The sequence below is a fragment of the Gekko japonicus genome, unplaced genomic scaffold, assembly GCF_001447785.1.
Source record: "Gekko japonicus isolate JY-2015 unplaced genomic scaffold, Gekko_japonicus_V1.1 scaffold227, whole genome shotgun sequence".
In the NCBI taxonomy this organism is placed as follows: Eukaryota; Metazoa; Chordata; class Lepidosauria; order Squamata; family Gekkonidae; genus Gekko; species Gekko japonicus.
The window spans coordinates 1,347,357-1,357,296 of NW_015164189.1; positions in this window are offsets into that span (position 1 = coordinate 1,347,357).

A 9,940-nucleotide genomic window follows, 5' to 3' on the forward strand; every position below is an offset into this window, starting at 1 on the left:
CGCCAGCACCTCCACTGGTCGAGGCGGGGGTGGGGGAGCCGGTGGCGCAGGGGGAACTACCGGCGGGGCTGGTTTAGCATCCCGCTCAGCCTTTATGGCTTGGACCATCAATTGCGGGATCGCCTGGATGACTTCCTCCAACTTGTTGGCATGCAAGCCTATCAATGTGTTTTTATGGAATATGAACTGTGCAAAGCGACTGTATAATATGGAGACCTGGGAATACCTGTTGAGACTGCACACCTGAGAGAGGGACACCTTCCTTTAGTGTTGCTGCCACAGTGTTAGTCCAGAGTCACCAGCCATCTTGCCTGCTGTGAGATGAAACAGTTCCATAAGCCTGTACAAAGCCTCAGATGCCATGCCATGGAAAACATGAGGACAGAGAACTCCAGACGTCATTAGGAGTTTCTTCCAGCACATGTAGGCAACCTCTCTTCCCCCTCTCCCAGCTACCTACAAATCTGATCAAGAGACTCTATTCATGGTTGAATAGCAACTAATTGCTCACCCATCAGCAAGCCAGCTAGGGCCATCAAGAGACAGTAGCCCTAGCCTGATGATTCAATCATCCTTCATCCAGGTGCCAGTCCCCAGACCAAGTTTCTAGCTCTCAATATTGACCACTCCTTAGTCCCCCTCCCCTCTTCCAGCCAGCCAATAGTATGTTTTATGGGACGGACTAAGAGAAGGTGTCACAGGGGGATGTGGCCGGCCTAGCCAGCCCCCCCCCCACATCATGTTATAAAAGATGCTGACCGACCACATGGTCTCTCTCTTACTTACCCTCTCCACGACCCCAAACGAAGCTTTAACCCTCTTATGCCCAGCTTACTATCCACATACCCTACCTCCATCTTTAAACTCTAGATCTGCAGCTAAAGTCCACGTGGTTCTGCTGGTTCAGAGCACATGTTCCCCATTTTCTATTTCTAAACCCCTCCATTCTTCCATTGTAATGGCTCAACTAATGAAGACAGGTAAATATTGCCCAACCAACGAATATCCTGCTAAAGCAACTGTGTTAAGGATCTATCTTTATTTCCTAGCATATGTATAAATGTGTGTGTGGTTGTGTATTGTTTGAATGATATATATCTCCCAGTAAAGAGACATTATATTTTACTGAATCCAGTCTCTGTGTCTGTTCAGATACTTACAGCAAGGGTGGGACTTCTGTATACATTGGTGAGAACCCTTATTTGCCTGTTGCCAATTAATAATCATAACTTCCACTAAATTAATAATCCAAGGCAATTTGGCTAACAAACTCCCATTGTAGTTGGCGCCTTTCCTGGTCTGCCACCTCTAGCCTATGAGTCACTTCCTCGTCTGGGGACACGTGACCGCTCCTCGCCTTGGTTTGGTCCATCACCCGGGCTCCAGGCGGTGGCTCCAGGGGTCCCACGAACAGTGGGTAACCTATCGCAGTGGTAAATCCCAGGTCAAACCGGTTGTCCCTTCGGGGCCCCTGGGTGAGCATATATGGCAACCCCACACAGAGCTCGGCCAGTACCCATGTAGGGGTGGGTGCCTCAGCCTGGAGGGGGTCAGGAACAGATGGGTCGACGTCATCTTTGGTCCGGTTCCCTTGCCTTTCAGGGGAACCGTCGCCGGCGGTGTAGTGGTCACTGGTACATCCGACTGGGTCGTGGGAGTTTCAGCTCCCGTTGAGGGAATAATGCCCTCATCCTCATGTGTGGGGGGGCTGGCTAGGCTGGCCACATCCCCCTGTGACTCCATCGCTCATCTCGGGGTGAGAGAGGCGTGTAGATAGAGAATGAAAGGATTCTTAACAGAATGTCAGGTTCCACAGCCAACAACTGAGTACACGCTTATCAGAAAGGTTATACTTTATTGCAGAGCTAGAGGTAGTAACAAAGTCATTGTTAAGAATGGCAACATTCCTACAAGCATAAGCCAATTAGCCTGGCTCCCGCGTGCAGGAGAAGGGTCCCCAGGCCGTTAGAGGCCGCAGCTGGTAACCGAAAGCGCTCCCACGGTTCCAGGCATCCCAGACACTACACCAGCAACCTGCAAGGTCATTGATAAATCCCCAAATCTCCCAGAGTTTCCCAACCAAAACCTGGCAACCCTACCTCCACGCTCCCTGACCATGGCAAAGGAGGACCTGGCAATCCAAGGCCTATCTGGCATTGGCCATAGCGCAGGTCTTGTCCCAGACTGACTGTTTTTGTCATGTTTCTCTTTGTGAATCAGTGGAGTGCACAACACCCAAGACACACACACGGAAAATGACTGCAAACAGAAATGTCCAAGTGATTTTCCGGTCAAGGTTTTGAGATGTGAAACTTGGCCAGAGGAAGACATAAGACAATTTGTCTCACCTACTTATCTTAATGCTTTCCATCGATATGGCTCAAGACTCTGTGGGAGAGCGGGCCAAGTGCGGGAGACATAAGTACAGCTTTGATATGGGACTGGAGACACACATTTCAAGACGAGTGATCTGAGAATGTATTCGATATTAGAATTAGGTCCTGCTGTCAAGTCAGCAGAAGCTCCCCCACCCCCCAAATTTGCTTTTTGCAAGTTGGCACTGAAGAGCCTGTTAAATCCTGGCAAGAGAGCTGTTATTTGAAAAGAGTTTAAAGCAGCACAACTCCTTGTGTGTATTCTACCTCTACAACAGGGCCCCCCAGATCTTTTGAGCCCATGGGAAGCTTTGGAATGCTGACACAGTGCGGTGGGTGCAGACAAAAAATGGCCACCACAAAATGGCTACCCCAAGAGCTGGAACCAGCTACAAAATGGCTGCCGCAGCTTACCTTCACACACTGTGAAGATCTTTGTCGTGGGGTGGCAACTGCTGCCAAAGCAATGTTTTTAAATGATCTGCATAGCCTAAGGTTGCCATATCCATCTTACCAACCACTGGAGGATGGGGGGCAGTGGCCAATTGGAAGGCCTTCTGGACGAAGGCCTTGCTTTGCCTGCTTTCTCAGAACACTTGGGAAATGCCAGATAAGGTGTCAGTGGAACTGTGACTCCCATGAGAATCACATTGGAGACCCTGGCAATATTGACTCTCTCTCTCTCTCTCAGAAGAAGAGGAGGAGGAGGAAATTTGATTTATACCCCGCCCTTCACTCAGAGTCTCAGAGTGGCTTACAAGCTCCTTTCTCTTCCCCACCCCACAACAGACACCCTGTGAGGTAGGTGGGGCTGAGAGAGCTCTTTCGAGAACTGTCCTTGATAGAATAGCTCTGACAGAACTGTGGCTTGCCCAAGGTCATCCAGCAGCTGCAAGTAGAGGAGTGGGGAATCAAACCTGGTTCTCCCAGATTAGAGTCTGCACACTGAACCACTACACCAACGTGGCTGCCTGCCTTTCTACTGTGGGTAGCCAGCATATGCCACACACCCCTGACATCACCGGAAGTGTGTCAGAAGGCAACACCTATTGCTCAGGCTCCACTGGACTCTTTTGGACTGCTAGCTATTGGGGGGGGGGAACGTGCAGTTCTGTCCTCGCAGAGGAGGGAGAGCTTGTACCTGAATAAAACTTGGTCTTAAAGGTGCCACTGGATTGTTTTGGACCAGGGGGGTGGGGGGGGCTCAGTTGCCCTGGCGTCTTCTTCCTCTGACTGAGGGCTGCTGGGAGCAGGGGGTGGGGCTTGTTGCATGTGCCCGCCCCCTGGGCTCTTTACTGCCGGAGCTCCACTTCTGTGCGCTCCTGCAGGAAATGACCCCTGGGCCTTGAAGAGTTAGTTTCAACCCACAATAACGATTACTGGCCCTCCTTCTAGTGTTCTGCGTTGTATGTTTTTACTTGAATCATTTTATAATTTTAACAGTGTTTTTAATTGCTCATTTTTTGTTTAATGTTTGCCACCTTGTCGACCCTGATCAGGTCGAGATGACATTGAAAGGTTCTAAATAACACCACCACCAACAACAACAATAATTCCAAATGTAGTTGAATGTGTCGATCATTTAATGCAGGGATGTCAAACATACAGCCCGGGGGCCAGATCAGGCCCCTGGAGGGCTTCTATCAGGCCCACAGTGGAACTGGCTGTCTTCTGCTTCTTCTTCCAGTTCTGCTGCTGCTGCGTCATCATAGGTTTGCAGCTTACAGATACCCACCTAAACCAGCATACTCAAGATTGCAACAGCACAGACATTTTGATGCAATAATTCCGAGCACGAGGTGTCATTTATCAGACACTGTTAAATAAACAAAATATTGCAAGAGTGCTAATGTTTTTAGCATGTTTTTATTTTAAGTAAAAAAACCTCTTTGTGTTTGTGTTTCCTTTATAAAGTGTATATCTCCGCTACCTGGCATTACATTTTATGACACACATGGCTCAGCCCAACAAGGTCTCGGTTATGTCAGATTCGGCCCTCATAACAAATGAATTTGACACCCCTGATTTAATGTATCTCTTTGGATTTGTTTTCTGGATTCCTGTTATTTCCTTGATACTGGCATCTTATTAGAATCCCTAATTTTTTAATATATGTTTCAGTCTTGTAGCTACTAATGACATCATTAGCTTGGATATGTAAACAGCACTACTAATGGAATTACTATCAATAACAAAGTATTGTGGACATGCTAACAAAGCTTTTAATGGCATTAAGATTGCTACCATGTTTCCCAACGCAGCTATTAACAGCTCCACAGCAAGGAGAATTGTAAGGGGTGCAATTTCCTCAGGAAGGAAGGCACCGCTGCAGAGGAAGTTGCACCTGTTGAATTTCACCTGGCATCAGGTTCCTTTTTTGGGGATGCAGTGGGAGCAAAGATTAAGATCTATTAGGGTTGCCAACTCCAGGTTAGGAAGTTCCTGGAGATTTGGGGGTGGAGCCTGGGGAGGACAGGGACCTCAGTGGGGTACAGTGCCATAGAGTCCCCCCCCCCAAAAAAAGCAGCCATTTCTTCTAGGGGAACTGTTGTCTGTAGTCTGGACATCAGTTGTAATTCCAGGAGCTCTCCAGACCACACCTGGAGTTGAAGGAAGCCACACCAGCACAGCACAGCAGAACTACCACACCACATGAGGCAACCTCATCTGTGCATGGACCACTGTTCCGGACATGGGATCTTCCACTTAGGAAGGACACACAGAGAGGTGATAATGATGAGCAAACTGCCTTTGACTTGTTTGGAAGAAGGTTGATATTTAAGAGCCAAAGGGGTGGTGTCGTGGTTAAGAGTGGTGGACTCTAATCTGGAGAACCAGGTTTAATTCCCCACTCCTTCTCCACATGAAGCCAGCTGGGTGACCTTGGGCCAATCATTCTTCTCTTAGAGCTCTCTCAGCCCCACCTCTCTCACAGGATGCCTGTTGTGGGGAGAGGAAGGGAAGGTGATTGCAAGCTACTTTGAGATGCCTTAGGGTAGAGGAACGTGGGATATAAAAACCAACCTTCCCCTCCTCCTCCTCCGTCTGCTGAGCACTTAGTGTAGTGTAGTGTAGAGCCAGTTTGGTGTAGTGGTTAAGTGTGCGGACTCTAATCTGGGAGAACTGGGTTTGATTCCCCACTCCTCCACTTGCACCTGCTGATGTGACCTTGGGTCAGTCACAAGCTCTGGCATAGCTGTCCTTGAAAAAGAGCAGTTTGTGTCAGAGCTCTCTTAGCCCCACCCACCTCACAGGGTGTCTGTTGTGGGGAGGGGAAGGGAAAGGAGTTTGTAAGCCGCTCTGAGACTCCAAGTGAAGGGCAGGGTATAAATCCAATCTCTTCTTCTTCTTCTTCTTCTTCTTCTTCTTCTTCTTCTTCTTCTTCTTCTTCTTCTTCTTCTTCTTCGTGGAGAGGGGAACCTCTCTCCTGTTTCTGAGCGTTCTCTCCTGGCTTGCACACAGCATAAGAGCTGGCCCAATGGTTTGGGGTGCCCTAGGAGGCCCATGACATTGGCACCCCACCATCCCTACTGAGATCTGGGTGGGCATACAGCTGAGCAGACAAGGAGCCACCCTCACTGATGTTAGTGGAGCAGCATGAAGCTGGCGGACATCTGCTCTTCCTTCCTCCTTCCATTGAGGTGGGCTGGGGATAGTGTTGCCAAACATCCAGTGCGATGTGGCTGTGAAGAAAGTGAATGCAATCTTAGGATGCATTAACAGAAGCATTGTGTCCAGATCATGGGAGGTGGTAGTTCTGCTCTATTCTGCTATGATCAGGCCTCACCTGGAGTACTGTGTCCAGTTTAGGGCACCACATTTTAGGAAGGATGTTGACAAGCTCGAGCGTGTCCAGAAGAGGGCAACCAGGATGGTGAGAGGGTTGGAATCCAAGTCTTACAAGGAAAGGCTGAAAGAGTCGGGTATATTTACCCTGGGAAAGAGAAGGCTTAGAGGGGACATGATTGCAGTCTTCAAGTATCTGAAGGGCTGTCATGTAGAAGATGGAGCAGATCTAGTCTCTCTTGCTCCGGATTGCAAGACTAGTTCTAATGGGTGGAAATTACAAGGGAGTCGATACCGGCTAAATATCAGGAGAAACTTCCTAACTGTAAGAGTGGTTGAGCAGTGGAACAGTCTGCCTCGGGAGGTGGTGGATGCTCCTTCGCTGGACGTTTTCAAGCGGAGGCTGGACGACCCTCTTTCGGGTATGTTGTAGGGCTGTCTTTCAGCTATGCTCCTGCAGAGTGCAGGGGGTTGGACTAGATGACCTGCAAGGTCCCTTCCATCTCTGACATTCTATGATTCTATCACCTAGTATGGCAACTGATCTTCAGAAGTCAGAGATCAGTTCCCCTGGAGAAACTGGCCACTTCATAGGGTAGACTCTATGGCATTATACCCTATTGAGGTCCCTCCCCTCCCTAAACCCCACCCTCCCCAGACTCCACCCCCAAATCTCCAAGAATTGCCTCATCTGGATCTGGCAACTCTAGGCAGGGAGGAGCCAGCAGAAGACAGGCCAGGCAAGCAAGTTCTGACTTTCAGGGCTATCGCTGATGGTATGGGGCACCTGAACGGCAACAACCTCAACTCACCTTGACACCGAGAATACTCCGTCTTTCTGTGTTATACCTCTGAGGATGCCAGTCACATCAGATCCTACAATGCCAAGACCATGGCCATACAACCCGGAAAATCTACAACAGCTAACCTCAACTGCCACTTGCCACAGCTGATCTGGTCCCAGCCAGGACTTGTCCTGAGCCTCTTTTGGCACCTCCCCCCTCCAGTCTAGCTGACAGGCTGGCCCTGCACATCTGCCCTAATGCCTCCTGGGAACTGTAGTTCCTAGCACAAGCCATGCTTAAGAGATGCTTGGAAAATCAACTGCCTCCCCCACTCCACCCAAAGTAGTGCCAGTCAGGAACAAGACAGAATTTTAACTTTGGATGGGATCAATGTTCCCTTTAAGCTGTGGAGTCTTGTGAGCAAAAATTCTACTTTGTGAGCTACTGGCATTAAAGTTGTGAGCAAGTGATTTGGCTACTGCATCAATTAGTTTGCTCTGGAGCCACCCTTCCTGAGCTAAGGCACAAATGTGAGAACTGGAGGCTAAAAAACTGTGCGCTAACTCACACTAACTCAGCTTAGAGGGAACACTGGATGGGATACATTACCACCCAAACCTGAAACAACACTGATTTTGTGGTAGGGTGGTTTCATTTCAGTAAGAATCCCACACTGAGTACTGTTTGGAGAAACCAAAGCAACGACCCGAGACAGTGTTTTTCATGCATATTTTTGGCTCTGGAGTTACGTAATGCACAGCCCTAGATACTGCCCCATAAAATATTTGCATGAAATAATCACAAAGGATCCCTCCAAATACCAACCAAATCGTCAAACAAAAGGCGACTTTCTCATGTGCTCTGGCCACATAGCTTGTTACAGTTATGGAGAGTTACATGGGAAGGAATATGATAAAATTAAAATGACTTTGGTGCAAAATGCCTACACAGCAGCCTGCTCAGTCTGACTGCAGATCATGCATGTGCGTTTTACCTTCTGAGTAGCCGAGGAAATGACACTAGATTCATAACATACCATTATGAGACAGACAAATTTATATTCCTAACTAGGTAATTACCAACTGGGTGACATCTATGATCGGTGACTCATGCAGAAGCACAGGGGGTGGGCTCCTCTGGGGGCAGGTAGGCCTGGTTCTCACCAGCTCTAAAAATAACCGTTGTCAGGTCTTAAGAGCAAGGAGTGCCTTCAATTAGATTTTTTAAAAGTGTGACGCAAGAATAAGACATTTGGGGGACACTGTGCTGAAGGCGTAGGAGACTGCCAGGCAACCTCAAATGTGGTTAGTAGCTTGGCTAGTTAAGGAGAGGTGGATACATCTTACTGTCCTCAGTGACAATGTAAACATTTCATGCTGCCAGTACCAATTTACGGTAGCTTCAGTGGGCAATAAGGTTGCCAGGCAACACCTGGCAACTGGTGGGAGAGTTGTGGAAAAGCAGCATCCCAGGAGAAGAAATTAAAAGAAAAACAAGGCCTCAGCTACTTACTAGAAGTTCTTACCATAGAGTTCCTGGTGATTCCTAGAGCTACCCAGAAGTGACATTGATAGCATCATCAGGGAAGGGCTGGGATCGGGTGGAGGTCTCTTACCATAAATGGGCAACTGGGAACCCTACTGGGCAACCAGGCGGCAGGGGAAGGCAGCACGGAGCTGTGCCAGCAGGGAGCCATTGGTTCCCAGATGCTCCTCAACCTGCCCTCCAAGCTCTGCCCCTGCCATTGCTTTGCTAAACATTTAGACTGAGCGGAGACAGTCTGTCTGGAAATGTATCTACTCATGAACCTCTGTGGAAAATTTGTGCTGGTTGACCTGCCATGAACTTCACTTGGTGACTGGCCAAAATCCTTCATGGACATTTATAGAGAACATTCATGCGTGTCTCTAGTGTCAACCATTTGCATGCGTGGAAAGGTGAAAATGCTGGCACAAGAATTATGCCCAGAGCATGCTTGTGTCTGGTACGTTCAGGGCTATTTTGGGGCAGGAACACGCAGAAATGGAGTTCCGGCTGGCTTCCGAGTTGGCCATGCCCACGCCTACAGCCAAAACCTCTGCACATGTGTGGCTACAGAAGGAAGGCTTAGAGAGCAACCCCCCAGTGATTCCGAGGCGGGGTGCCGGGGGGTGCCTTCCCTTCCCTTCCCTCCCCTCCAAAGGCCGACTTGCCCGGGGTCCCCACAGCCGCGGGGTGCCTGGGCAAGCCAAAGGAAGGCAGTTTAAACTGCTTTCACTTCCCTTCAGGGGGGGGTTGCTCAGGCTCCCCGCAGCCGTAGGGCGCCCGGGCAGGCCAAGGGAAGGCATGGGGGTTCAGGGTCCACCAGCTGCCCTGTCTCCCCCAGGATCCCCCTCGTCTGTGCTCACAACTTTAATGCCAGTAGCTCACAAAGTAGAATTTTTGCTCACAAGACTCCACAGCTTAGAGGGAGCACTGGTGTAGAGGGGATTTACAGTCCCAATGCAGGCAGGTCACCCTGCCTCAGAGCTTGGCTCCTGGCAATCAGTTGGAGAGGAAGGAGAAGCAGCACCAGAGGAGACTTGGAGCAGCTGTCCCAGGCGTGGCGTTATATAAAAGTATGGGGGAGGAGCCCTTCAGTGTGGCTTCAACATGACATCTTGCAGGACATGATGGATCGCAACGTCTTGTCAATATTTGGACCTCAGTACCCAGCTGAACACATGCTGCAACACCTCCAGCAACATGGCTTGTATGCCAAGCTAGCATTCAATCTGGATGCTGTGGAATTCCTGGGCTACCTCATCGTCTTACAAGGTATTTTCCCCTGGAATGAAACCTGAACAAATGGTAACCATATAAATTTAGCTGATTATTTTTGCTTGGTCCTTGAATCTGTTAAACATCTTCATTATTCTGTATGCTAATTTATGGCTCTCACCATAATTTTATCTGAAAAAGTGTATGTGCACATGAAAGCTTATACTTTAAATAAAACTTATACCTTGAGTAAAA